General features: G+C 37.4%; 1 protein-coding gene across 5 annotated transcripts in view; it reads left to right on the forward strand.

The window, feature by feature from the left end:
• Positions 1-10,002: 10,002 nt before the first annotated feature.
• Positions 10,003-13,222, forward strand: part of LOC137438222 (E3 ubiquitin-protein ligase Midline-1) — an 86,334-nt gene continuing 83,114 nt past the window's right edge. For 3 of the 5 annotated variants that reach the window (XM_068133296.2, XM_068133295.2, XM_068133299.2), the window contains exons 1-2: positions 10,003-10,092; positions 10,528-10,629. The gene's annotated coding sequence lies outside the window, so the exon portion shown is untranslated. The remainder of the gene's footprint in view (positions 10,093-10,527; positions 10,630-13,222) is intronic. The other 2 variants (XM_068133297.2, XM_068133298.2) reach the window with 1 other exon arrangement.

The raw sequence follows: 13,222 nt of genomic DNA on the forward strand, positions 1-13,222 counted from the left end.
GTTTAGCTCAAGGTCATCTGCCAGCATCTTGGAAATTAGCAGACATCACCGCTTTACACAAAAAATGTGCAAAAACAGATCTTTGCAACTACAGACCAATCAGCCTGCTCCCAATTATCAGCAAAGTCATGGAATCCATCATTGCTTCGGATATCAAATCTTTGCTCTTCTCCAATGGCTTGATCTCTGATCATCAATTTGGATTCAGACCTGGTCATTCTACTCTGGACATGCTGCTTCTGCTGTCTCAACAATGGATGGAGGTCCTCAATGCCAAACAGGAAATCAGAGCTGTCTCCCTCAACATATCACGTGCCTTCGATACCGTCTGGGACCCCGCTCTGCTCACCAAACTCTCCTCCTATGGTATCCATGGAAATCTCCACTCATGGCATGGAAATACCGACTTCTTTCCTGCAAGTCCGAGCAGGGTCCAAGTGTTTTTTGTTTTTTTTACCTCTTCCCCTCCCCCCCCCCCCGGCCTTTCCATGCCTCCTCCACCCAAGTCCTCTCCCTCGCACAGATCTCCCGATGTCCCTGCTCTCCATCTTGTCTCCTGCTCCCTTCATCATATGTTTTATGTGTCAGTTTGTCTTTTTGTGAGAGCTCTTACACGAGCCTCAATCTTGAATACCAAAAATAAAAAAATAAAGTAAGGTCGACTGAGGAGAGGGGAAGGGAGGAGAAGACTATATTGTTGTCGTAACTATGTTGACGTAATGGCCATATTGATATAGTAACTATATTGACATAATGGCCATATTGTTATAGTAACTATATTGACATAATGGCCATATTGTTATAGTAACTATATTGACATAATGGCCATATTGTTGTCGTAACTATATTGACATAATGGCCATATTGTTGTCGTAACTATATTGACATAATGGCCATCTTGTTATAGTAACTATATTGACTTAATGGCCATATTGTTATCGTAACTATATTGACATAATGGCAATATTGTTATCGTAGCTATATTGATATAATGGCCATATTGTTGTTGTAACTATATTGACATAATGGCCATATTGTTATAGTAACTATATTGATATAATGGCCATATTGTTGTCGTAACTATATTGACATAATGGCCATATTGTTATAGTAACTATATTGACATAATGGCCGTATTGTTATCGTAACTATATTGACATAATGGCCGTATTGTTATCGTAACTATATTGACATAATGGCCATCTTGTTATAGTAACTATATTGACTTAATGGCCATATTGTTATCGTAACTATATTGACATAATGGCAATATTGTTATCGTAATTATATTGACATAATGGCCATATTGTTATAGTAACTATATTGATATAATGGCCATATTGTTGTCGTAACTATATTGACATAATGGCCATATTGTTATAGTAACTATATTGACATAATGGCCGTATTGTTATCGTAACTATATTGACATAATGGCCATATTGTTATAGTAACTATATTGACATAATGGCCATATTGTTATAGTAACTATATTGACATAATGGCCATATTGTTATAGTAACTATATTGACATAATGGCCATATTGTTAAAGTAACTACATTGACATAATGGCCATATTGTTAAAGTAACTACAGTCACGTGAAAAAGTAAGTACATCCCATGTAAAGTTTTGACTTTTTCAACATATTTCAACATACAGCTATTTGATCTTCATTTCAACAATATTGATAGATAAAGGTGATATAATATGACAAATATCATGAAACATTTACATTTTGTAGTCCATTGTATAATTTAAATAAACATAAATGCAAATTTCGCATGTGGAAAAAGTAAGTACACCCCTACATTTATCACTACTTCAAATACCTAAAATTAGAATCAGGTGCACCAGCTCAGGTGCAAATGATTGGAACATCGTTAGAGAGGATCTTGGAGGAACCTGTCTTATTTAAACCTCAGACATTTAGTTTGGTTTGCTCTTTGTTGTTGAAGTGTGCGGCGTCACCATGCCTCGATCAAAAGAGCTCTCTGAGGCCGTCAGAAAGAAGGTTGTAGATGCCTACGAGTCTGGGAAGGGATTTGAGAAGATCTCCAAACAATTGGAAATCAATCATTCGATTGTCCGGAAGATCATCTACAAGTGGAGAAGATTCCAAACAACTGCCAACTTGTTCAGGCCAGGCCATCCCAGCAAGTTCAGCCTGAGAGCAGACCGCAAGATCCTGAAAGAAGTCTCTGAGAACCCCAGAATGTCATCATGGGACCTACAGGTAGCTCTTGCCACTGTTGATGTCAAAGTGCACGAGACTACCATTAGAAAGAGGCTGCACAAATTTGATCTACATGGGAGGTGTGCCAGGAGGAAACCTTTGCTGTCCAGAAAGAACATCAGGGCAAGACTAAAGTTTGCCAATGAACACCGAGGCAAAGACCAGCACTTCTGGAACAATGTGCTCTGGACAGCTGAGTCAAAGGTAGAGCTATTTGGCCACAGTACCAGAAGACATGTTTGGCAAAAACCAAAGACAGCATTTGACCACAAGAACCTGATACCAATTGTAAAGCATGGTGGTGGAAATATTATGGTTTGGGGCAGCTTTGCTGCATCAGGGCCTGGGCAGTTCACCATCATAGAATCCACTATGAATTCTTCATTGTACCAGAGGGTGCTTGAGGGTAATGTGAGACCATCTGTCGGAAAGTTGAAGCTCAACCGAAGGTGAACCTTGCAACTTGACAATGACCCAAAACATACCAGTAAATCCACCAAGGAATGGCTGAAAAGAAAGAAATGGAGGGTTCTGGAATGGCCAAGTCAAAGCCCGGATCTAAATCCTATCGAGATGTTGTGGGGGGATTTGAAACGAGCTGTGCATGCAAGAAACCCTTCAAACATCGCACAGCTGAAAGAATTCTGCATGGAGGAGTGGGCAAAAATTTCTCCCAGTCGATGTCAGAGACTGGTAGACAGTTATAAGAAACGCCTACTTGAGGTTGTTTCTGCCAAAGGGGGCAATACCACCTATTAGAGCCAAGGGGGTACTTAGTTTTTCCACATGCGAAATTTGCATTTATGTTTGCTTAAATTATACAATGGACGACAAAATGTAAATGTTTCATGATATTTGTTATATTATATCACCTTTATCTCTCAATATTGTTGAAATGAAGATCAAATAGCTGTATGTTGAAATATGTTGAAAAAGTCAAAACTTTACATGGGGTGTACTTACTTTTTCACGTGACTGTATATTGACATAATGGCCATATTGTTATAGTAACTATATTGACATAATAGCCGTATTGTTATCGTAACTATATTGACATAATGGCCATATTGTTATTGTAACTATATTGACATAATGGCCATATTGTTATCGTAACTATATTGACATAATGGCCATATTGTTGTCATAACTATATTGACATAATGGCCATATTGTTACAGTAACTATATTGACATAATGGCCATATTGTTATAGTAACTACATTGACATAATGGCCATATTGTTGTCGTAACTATATTGACATAATGGCCATATTGTTATCGTAACTATATTGACATAATGGCCATATTGTTACAGTAACTATATTGACATAATGGCCATATTGTTATAGTAACTACATTGACATAATGGCCATATTGTTGTCATAACTATATTGACATAATGGCCATATTGTTACAGTAACTATATTGACATAATGGCCATATTGTTATAGTAACTACATTGACATAATGGCCATATTGTTGTCGTAACTATATTGACATAATGGCCATATTGTTATCGTAACTATATTGACATAATGGCCATATTGTTATAGTAACTATATTGACATAATGGCCATATTGTTATAGTAACTATATTGACATAATGGCCATATTGTTATAGTAACTATATTGACATAATGGCCATATTGTTACAGTAACTATATTGACATAATGGCCATATTGTTATAGTAACTACATTGACATAATGGCCATATTGTTGTCGTAACTATATTGACATAATGGCCATATTGTTATAGTAACTATATTGACATAATGGCCATATTGTTATAGTAACTATATTGACATAATGGCCATATTGTTATAGTAACGATATTGACATAATGGCCATATTGTTATAGTAACTATATTGACATAATGGCCATATTGTTATAGTAACTATATTGACATAATGGCCATATTGTTATAGTAACTATATTGACATAATGGCCGTATTGTTATCGTAACTTTTTTGACATAATGGCCGTATTGTTATCGTAACTATATTGACATAATGGCCATATTGTTATAGTAACTATATTGACATAATGGCCATATTGTTATAGTAACTATATTGACCTAATGGTCGTATTGTTATCGTAACTATATTGACATAATGGCCATATTGTTATAGTAACTATATTGACATAATGGCCATATTGTTATAGTAACTATATTGACATAATGGCCATATTGTTATAGTAACTATATTGACATAATGGCCATATTGTTATAGTAACTATATTGACATAATGGCCATATTGTTATCGTAACTATATTGACATAATGGCCATATTGTTATAGTAACTATATTGACCTCATGGCCGTATTGTTATCGTAACTATGTTGACATAATGGCCATATTGTTATCGTAACTATATTGACATAATGGCCATATTGTTATAGTAACTATATTGACATAATGGCCATATTGTTATAGTAACTATATTGATATAATGGCCATATTGTTGTCGTAACTATATTGACATAATGGCCATATTGTTATAGTAACTATATTGACATAATGGCCGTATTGTTATCGTAACTATATTGACATAATGGCCATATTGTTATAGTAACTATATTGACATAATGGCCATATTGTTATAGTAACTATATTGACATAATGGCCATATTGTTATAGTAACTATATTGATATAATGGCCATATTGTTGTCGTAACTATATTGACATAATGGCCATATTGTTATAGTAACTATATTGACATAATGGCCGTATTGTTATCGTAACTATATTGACATAATGGCCATATTGTTATAGTAACTATATTGACATAATGGCCATATTGTTATAGTAACTATATTGACATAATGGCCATATTGTTATAGTAACTATATTGACATAATGGCCGTATTGTTATCGTAACTATATTGACATAATGGCCATATTGTTATAGTAACTATATTGACATAATGGCCATATTGTTATAGTAACTATATTGACATAATGGCCATATTGTTATAGTAACTATATTGATATAATGGCCATATTGTTGTCGTAACTATATTGACATAATGGCCATATTGTTATAGTAACTATATTGACATAATGGCCATATTGTTATAGTAACTATATTGACATAATGGCCATATTGTTATAGTAACTATATTGACATAATGGCCATATTGTTAAAGTAACTACATTGACATAATGGCCATATTGTTAAAGTAACTACAGTCACGTGAAAAAGTAAGTACATCCCATGTAAAGTTTTGACTTTTTCAACATATTTCAACATACAGCTATTTGATCTTCATTTCAACAATATTGATAGATAAAGGTGATATAATATGACAAATATCATGAAACATTTACATTTTGTAGTCCATTGTATAATTTAAATAAACATAAATGCAAATTTCGCATGTGGAAAAAGTAAGTACACCCCTACATTTATCACTACTTCAAATACCTAAAATTAGAATCAGGTGCACCAGCTCAGGTGCAAATGATTGGAACATCGTTAGAGAGGATCTTGGAGGAACCTGTCTTATTTAAACCTCAGACATTTAGTTTGGTTTGCTCTTTGTTGTTGAAGTGTGCGGCGTCACCATGCCTCGATCAAAAGAGCTCTCTGAGGCCGTCAGAAAGAAGGTTGTAGATGCCTACGAGTCTGGGAAGGGATTTGAGAAGATCTCCAAACAATTGGAAATCAATCATTCGATTGTCCGGAAGATCATCTACAAGTGGAGAAGATTCCAAACAACTGCCAACTTGTTCAGGCCAGGCCATCCCAGCAAGTTCAGCCTGAGAGCAGACCGCAAGATCCTGAAAGAAGTCTCTGAGAACCCCAGAATGTCATCATGGGACCTACAGGTAGCTCTTGCCACTGTTGATGTCAAAGTGCACGAGACTACCATTAGAAAGAGGCTGCACAAATTTGATCTACATGGGAGGTGTGCCAGGAGGAAACCTTTGCTGTCCAGAAAGAACATCAGGGCAAGACTAAAGTTTGCCAATGAACACCGAGGCAAAGACCAGCACTTCTGGAACAATGTGCTCTGGACAGCTGAGTCAAAGGTAGAGCTATTTGGCCACAGTACCAGAAGACATGTTTGGCAAAAACCAAAGACAGCATTTGACCACAAGAACCTGATACCAATTGTAAAGCATGGTGGTGGAAATATTATGGTTTGGGGCAGCTTTGCTGCATCAGGGCCTGGGCAGTTCACCATCATAGAATCCACTATGAATTCTTCATTGTACCAGAGGGTGCTTGAGGGTAATGTGAGACCATCTGTCGGAAAGTTGAAGCTCAACCGAAGGTGAACCTTGCAACTTGACAATGACCCTAAACATACCAGTAAATCCACCAAGGAATGGCTGAAAAGAAAGAAATGGAGGGTTCTGGAATGGCCAAGTCAAAGCCCGGATCTAAATCCTATCGAGATGTTGTGGGGGGATTTGAAACGAGCTGTGCATGCAAGAAACCCTTCAAACATCGCACAGCTGAAAGAATTCTGCATGGAGGAGTGGGCAAAAATTTCTCCCAGTCGATGTCAGAGACTGGTAGACAGTTATAAGAAACGCCTACTTGAGGTTGTTTCTGCCAAAGGGGGCAATACCACCTATTAGAGCCAAGGGGGTACTTAGTTTTTCCACATGCGAAATTTGCATTTATGTTTGCTTAAATTATACAATGGACGACAAAATGTAAATGTTTCATGATATTTGTTATATTATATCACCTTTATCTCTCAATATTGTTGAAATGAAGATCAAATAGCTGTATGTTGAAATATGTTGAAAAAGTCAAAACTTTACATGGGGTGTACTTACTTTTTCACGTGACTGTATATTGACATAATGGCCATATTGTTATAGTAACTATATTGACATAATAGCCGTATTGTTATCGTAACTATATTGACATAATGGCCATATTGTTATTGTAACTATATTGACATAATGGCCATATTGTTATCGTAACTATATTGACATAATGGCCATATTGTTGTCATAACTATATTGACATAATGGCCATATTGTTATAGTAACTATATTGACATAATGGCCATATTGTTACAGTAACTATATTGACATAATGGCCATATTGTTATAGTAACTACATTGACATAATGGCCATATTGTTGTCGTAACTATATTGACATAATGGCCATATTGTTATAGTAACTATATTGACATAATGGCCATATTGTTATAGTAACTATATTGACATAATGGCCATATTGTTATAGTAACTATATTGACATAATGGCCATATTGTTATAGTAACTATATTGACATAATGGCCATATTGTTACAGTAACTATATTGACATAATGGCCATATTGTTATAGTAACTACATTGACATAATGGCCATATTGTTGTCGTAACTATATTGACATAATGGCCATATTGTTATAGTAACTATATTGACATAATGGCCATATTGTTATAGTAACTATATTGACATAATGGCCATATTGTTATAGTAACGATATTGACATAATGGCCATATTGTTATAGTAACTATATTGACATAATGGCCATATTGTTATAGTAACTATATTGACATAATGGCCATATTGTTATAGTAACTATATTGACATAATGGCCATATTGTTATAGTAACTATATTGACATAATGGCCGTATTGTTATCGTAACTTTTTTGACATAATGGCCGTATTGTTATCGTAACTATATTGACATAATGGCCATATTGTTATAGTAACTATATTGACATAATGGCCATATTGTTATAGTAACTATATTGACCTAATGGTCGTATTGTTATCGTAACTATATTGACATAATGGCCATATTGTTATAGTAACTATATTGACATAATGGCCGTATTGTTATAGTAACTATATTGACATAATGGCCATATTGTTATAGTAACTTTATTGACATAATGGCCATATTGTTATAGTAACTATATTGACATAATGGCCATATTGTTATAGTAACTATATTGACATAATGGCCATATTGTTATAGTAACTATATTGACATAATGGCCATATTGTTATAGTAACTATATTGACCTAATGGTCGTATTGTTATCGTAACTATATTGACATAATGGCCATATTGTTATAGTAACTATATTGACATAATGGCCGTATTGTTATAGTAACTATATTGACATAATGGCCATATTGTTATAGTAACTTTATTGACATAATGGCCATATTGTTATAGTAACTATATTGACATAATGGCCATATTGTTATAGTAACTATATTGACATAATGGCCATATTGTTATCGTAACTATATTGACATAATGGCCGTATTGTTATCGTAACTATATTGACATAATGGCCGTATTGTTATCGTAACTATATTGACATAATGGCCGTATTGTTATAGTAACTATATTGACATAATGGCCATATTGTTATAGTAACTATATTGACATAATGGCCATATTGTTATCGTAACTATATTGACATAATGGCCATATTGTTATAGTAACTATATTGACATAATGGCCATATTGTTATAGTAACTATATTGACATAATGGCCATATTGTTATCGTAACTATATTGACATAATGACCATATTGTTATAGTAACTATATTGACATAATGGCCATATTGTTATAGTAACTATATTGACATAATGGCCATATTGTTATAGTAACTATATTGACATAATGGCCATATTGTTATAGTAACTATATTGACATAATGGCCATATTGTTATCGTAACTATATTGACATAATGGCCATATTGTTATAGTAACTATATTGACATAATGGCCATATTGTTATAGTAACTATATTGACATAATGGCCATATTGTTATAGTAACTATATTGACATAATGGCCATATTGTTATAGTAACTATATTGACATAATGGCCATATTGTTATAGTAACTATATTGACATAATGGCCATATTGTTATAGTAACTATATTGACATAATGGCCATATTGTTATCGTAACTATATTGACATAATGGCCATATTGTTATAGTAACTTTATTGACATAATGGCCATATTGTTATAGTAACTATATTGACATAATGGCCATATTGTTATAGTAACTATATTGACATAATGGCCATATTGTTATAGTAACTATATTGACATAATGGCCATATTGTTATCGTAACTATATTGACATAATGACCATATTGTTATAGTAACTATATTGACATAATGGCCATATTGTTATAGTAACTATATTGACATAATGGCCATATTGTTATAGTAACTATATTGACATAATGGCCATATTGTTATAGTAACTATATTGACATAATGGCCATATTGTTATCGTAACTATATTGACATAATGGCCATATTGTTATAGTAACTATATTGACCTCATGGCCGTATTGTTATCGTAACTATGTTGACATAATGGCCATATTGTTATAGTAACTATATTGACATAATGGCCATATTGTTGTAGTGGCTGCATTGCACTTTATGGGATGTTATATCCCACATAATGGTACAAAATGGCCTCCTCGGGTGTCCAAATCCCTTGTAAGGTATATATATATATCCCTGTGATATTATTTAATACTCTTTAAAAATCTAAAGAGACCATTTATTTATTATTCAAATTACGCTCTCCCCGAAAGTGCTGCGGACGTAATATGTAGACGGCCATTTAATGGTGTTTAGCATGGACGAGTTAGTTAATGATTTTTCTGACTTCCTTTTCCATCATGAAATAGTTCGTTTTCAACATTCCCGTGATTATTCCCTCGTTGTTGTACAAGCATCGCCTGCCGACTGGGAGGATGGATTTGTTGCCAAAGCGTGACGTCATTTTCCTGTGTTTGTGTGGAGAGGAAGTGGAAAATGAGTTGATAATGTAAGACTTGGGTTGTGTTCGTGGGATGGACGGTCTGCGAGGAGCGAAACGTCTTCGTGAGTCGTTACATTTTGTCGCCACAACACGTGATATAGCTTTGATAACTTTATTGTACAAGTTTGTAGGTATTTAATTATATGGTGTGTTTCCAACTGGGCAGGGTACTTGTACATTCCAATAACATGATTTATTGTGGGTGGTAGTTCGAGCTGGTCATGTGACATCTCGTGCATCTCTGGACACCTTTGATTTGTTAACACTTCAACATTGTTCCCCAAATGCAGGTACATTATCCCACGAAGGATAACATATCTGCATTATGGAGTAAAATGGAGGAAACTTTTTGCTATTCATACTTTTGAAAACTTTTTGTAACTTATTTCGCATGGATGTTACAGAGATTTGATTGTCAGAACTTTCCCGTGTTTTCCTTGACTGTTCGATTACCTACTTCTTCGACTTGTTTGCTCATTCAAATTGTTTCGCTGCAGGAACACCTGGTGAAGGCAACATTCCATCTCCGGTATTCCTTTGTGATTTGGAAAAGCCCTTGATAATCAGACGTTCAGCTCCTTCAACTCCAGCAAACCTTGGTCAGAAAACTAGGGGGAAATGTTAATATAAGTTGTTCAGGTTATCAGGGTGATATATCAGGGTGTTCAGGTTATCAGGGTGATATATCAGGGTGTTCAGGTTATCAGGGTGGTATATCAGAGTGTTCATGTTATCAGGGTGATATATAAGGGTCTTCAGGTTATCCGGGTGATATATTGGGGTCTTCAGGTTATCAGGGTGATATATCAGGGTCTTCAGGTTATCAGGGTGATATATCAGGGTCTTCAGGTTATCAGGGTGATATATCAGGGTCTTCAGATTATCAGGGTGATATCAGTGTCTCCAGGTTATCAGGGTCTTCAGGTTATCAGGGTGATATATCAGGGTGTTCAGGTCATCAGGGTGTTCAGGTCATCAGGGTGATATATTGGGGTCTTTAGGTTATGAGGGTGGTAAATCAGTGTGTTCTTGTTATCATGGTGATATATCAGGGTTTTCAGATTATCAGGATGATATATCAGGGTTTTCAGATTATCAGGATGATATATCAGGGTTTTCAGATTATCAGGATGATATATCAGGGTTTTCAGGTTATGAGAATGATATTGTTATGAATTTGGGTAGAGGAATATCTAGAGCCAGGTAGATCTGCATAGGTAGGTATCCGACTGCCGTGATAGCGAATCTACCTGTAATAAGTCCTGTGTGTTAGGCTGTTTGTCAGGGTAAGTGTACACCTGTGAACATACAAGGATGTTCGTGTGTTAAATAGTGGTTGGGACTAATGTTACGGATTCGTCACTTCCGTCTTTGTGGTTTTCATCCACTGGAAGCATTTTTTGTTTCATATCCTATTATTGTTACAGTTTGAGTGTGAAATGGGGATACCTGTCTTCAAAAGTAAAATTAGTGCTTCAAAAGAAAAACGAAATGGATCGGGAGAAACCGGAAGAGGAAGAAGAAGAGGCGGGAGCGGATCGAGTGAGATCGGAAAAGGAAGGCCTATCTGCTTCGAGGTGTCGAGCGGACGCTGGGGGACATTGGTCATGAGCGAATATTGGTTTCCCCGGGAAGGGATTCCTGTGACAGTGTCGTTATTGCTGTGGCAAATAAACCTGCGAGACAGGTTTTGCTGTTGGTTCCGAAAGTGAATCATCGCTGGAGAGCAGGTACGCTTCCATTACGGGCCCGTCCACCATTTTACCTCACACCAGCCATTTTACCGCGCACCAGCCATTCGCCTGGTTCCCGTGTGTGTCGTGGATTTCGCTTGGAAACTCGCGGTTCTTCGCGGTTCTCCGCTTGGGAACTGCTGCTCGTTCATGTCAGAGTCATTGTCTGGTGAACCGAAGGTGTGAATTTCCAGTCACCTTTTGGGTGAACTTTTACCTGACCGACGTCGGCCCAACCTCTCACCCAGCGGCTCTTCTGCAATGTCGACTGTCAGCCGTCCTGGGTTCAGGTCTCAGTACGACTTTTTCTTGTGATCACCGGAGCGTGGATCGACTTTGGCCTGGTGTCGTGACAGTGACTTTGGGGGTGTTACAGTTCGCTCACGTGGAGTACCGTGAGTTATTGAGTTAAGAAACTGGTGGTACCATCATAGGAATTATATGGTGTTTGCTGTGCAATTGAGGTTTTCTTGTACTTGCGCAAGTTATTATTATTGTGTGATTTTAATACAATACTTGGGTTTTGTATCGATTGATTGGTGTGGTTTCACCATTGGTCATTGGCGCACATAATAGCACATCTTTCTGCCGTGACTCCTTTCGGGGCTCAGAGGTACACCGTGACCGGGGTGGGGGAGGAGCACGTAACACTAAGATAAGACCCCTGTGTGTTAGACCTGGTGATCATACCTGTGTCCCTTATGGCAACGCATTCTTGAAGACACTTAGATAGGTCCTTAGTGCACAACATTAATTAAATCCCCTCCCTTACAAAAAGACGCACCGGAAAGACAAGCAGGAAGCGGCCGTGTACAACGCTGGCATGGGTGTCAAATATCGTGCAAGGCAAGCTATAGCCATGCCCAAGGAACGTGTGATTGGTTGAGGCGGAAGGCGCAATGGTTGGTGCGGAAGGCACGAACATTTGGCCAATCAGTGTGGAAGGCGCGAACACACAATTTAGAAGGGGGTCGGTAGTTGGAGGAAGAGCGGGGGTGACGTCGGAAGGCGCAAAAAGATCACGAAGAATCGAGGCTCTGATTGGTGGCGCACCGGGGCTGACGTGACACCGCGTGTGGCAAAACGGCTCGTTCGCGGGCATTTCCCCCTTCGTGTTGGAGATCGCCCCTTCAGGCTTGTGTGGCTCTGCACTGGACCCTTCATGCTTGGCTCTGCTCTGTGCTGGACTCTTGGAGATCTCTTGGTTCTTCTTCTCTGCATGGTCGTTGGCATCTTCCCTGAATCTTCATGATGCTTTTGGTCCTTCTTGGTGCTCTTGGTGCTGTGAGCGAACGGACCTCGTGTGCGACCGACGAGGAGCTTGGAGCGGGGCGTGCCGCTGAGCTGGTCGCTCGGGGCCTGGCGGAGCACGGGAGCGAGGCGGACTGAGGCTTCTTCGCGTCGGCGTCGGGGCCGCGTTGGACGACGGACGCACCACTGTGGACAGTTAAGACGCACC

The sequence above is a fragment of the Myxine glutinosa genome, chromosome 12 (genome assembly GCF_964187855.1).
Source record: "Myxine glutinosa chromosome 12, kmMyxGlut1.1, whole genome shotgun sequence".
In the NCBI taxonomy this organism is placed as follows: domain Eukaryota; kingdom Metazoa; phylum Chordata; class Myxini; order Myxiniformes; family Myxinidae; genus Myxine; species Myxine glutinosa.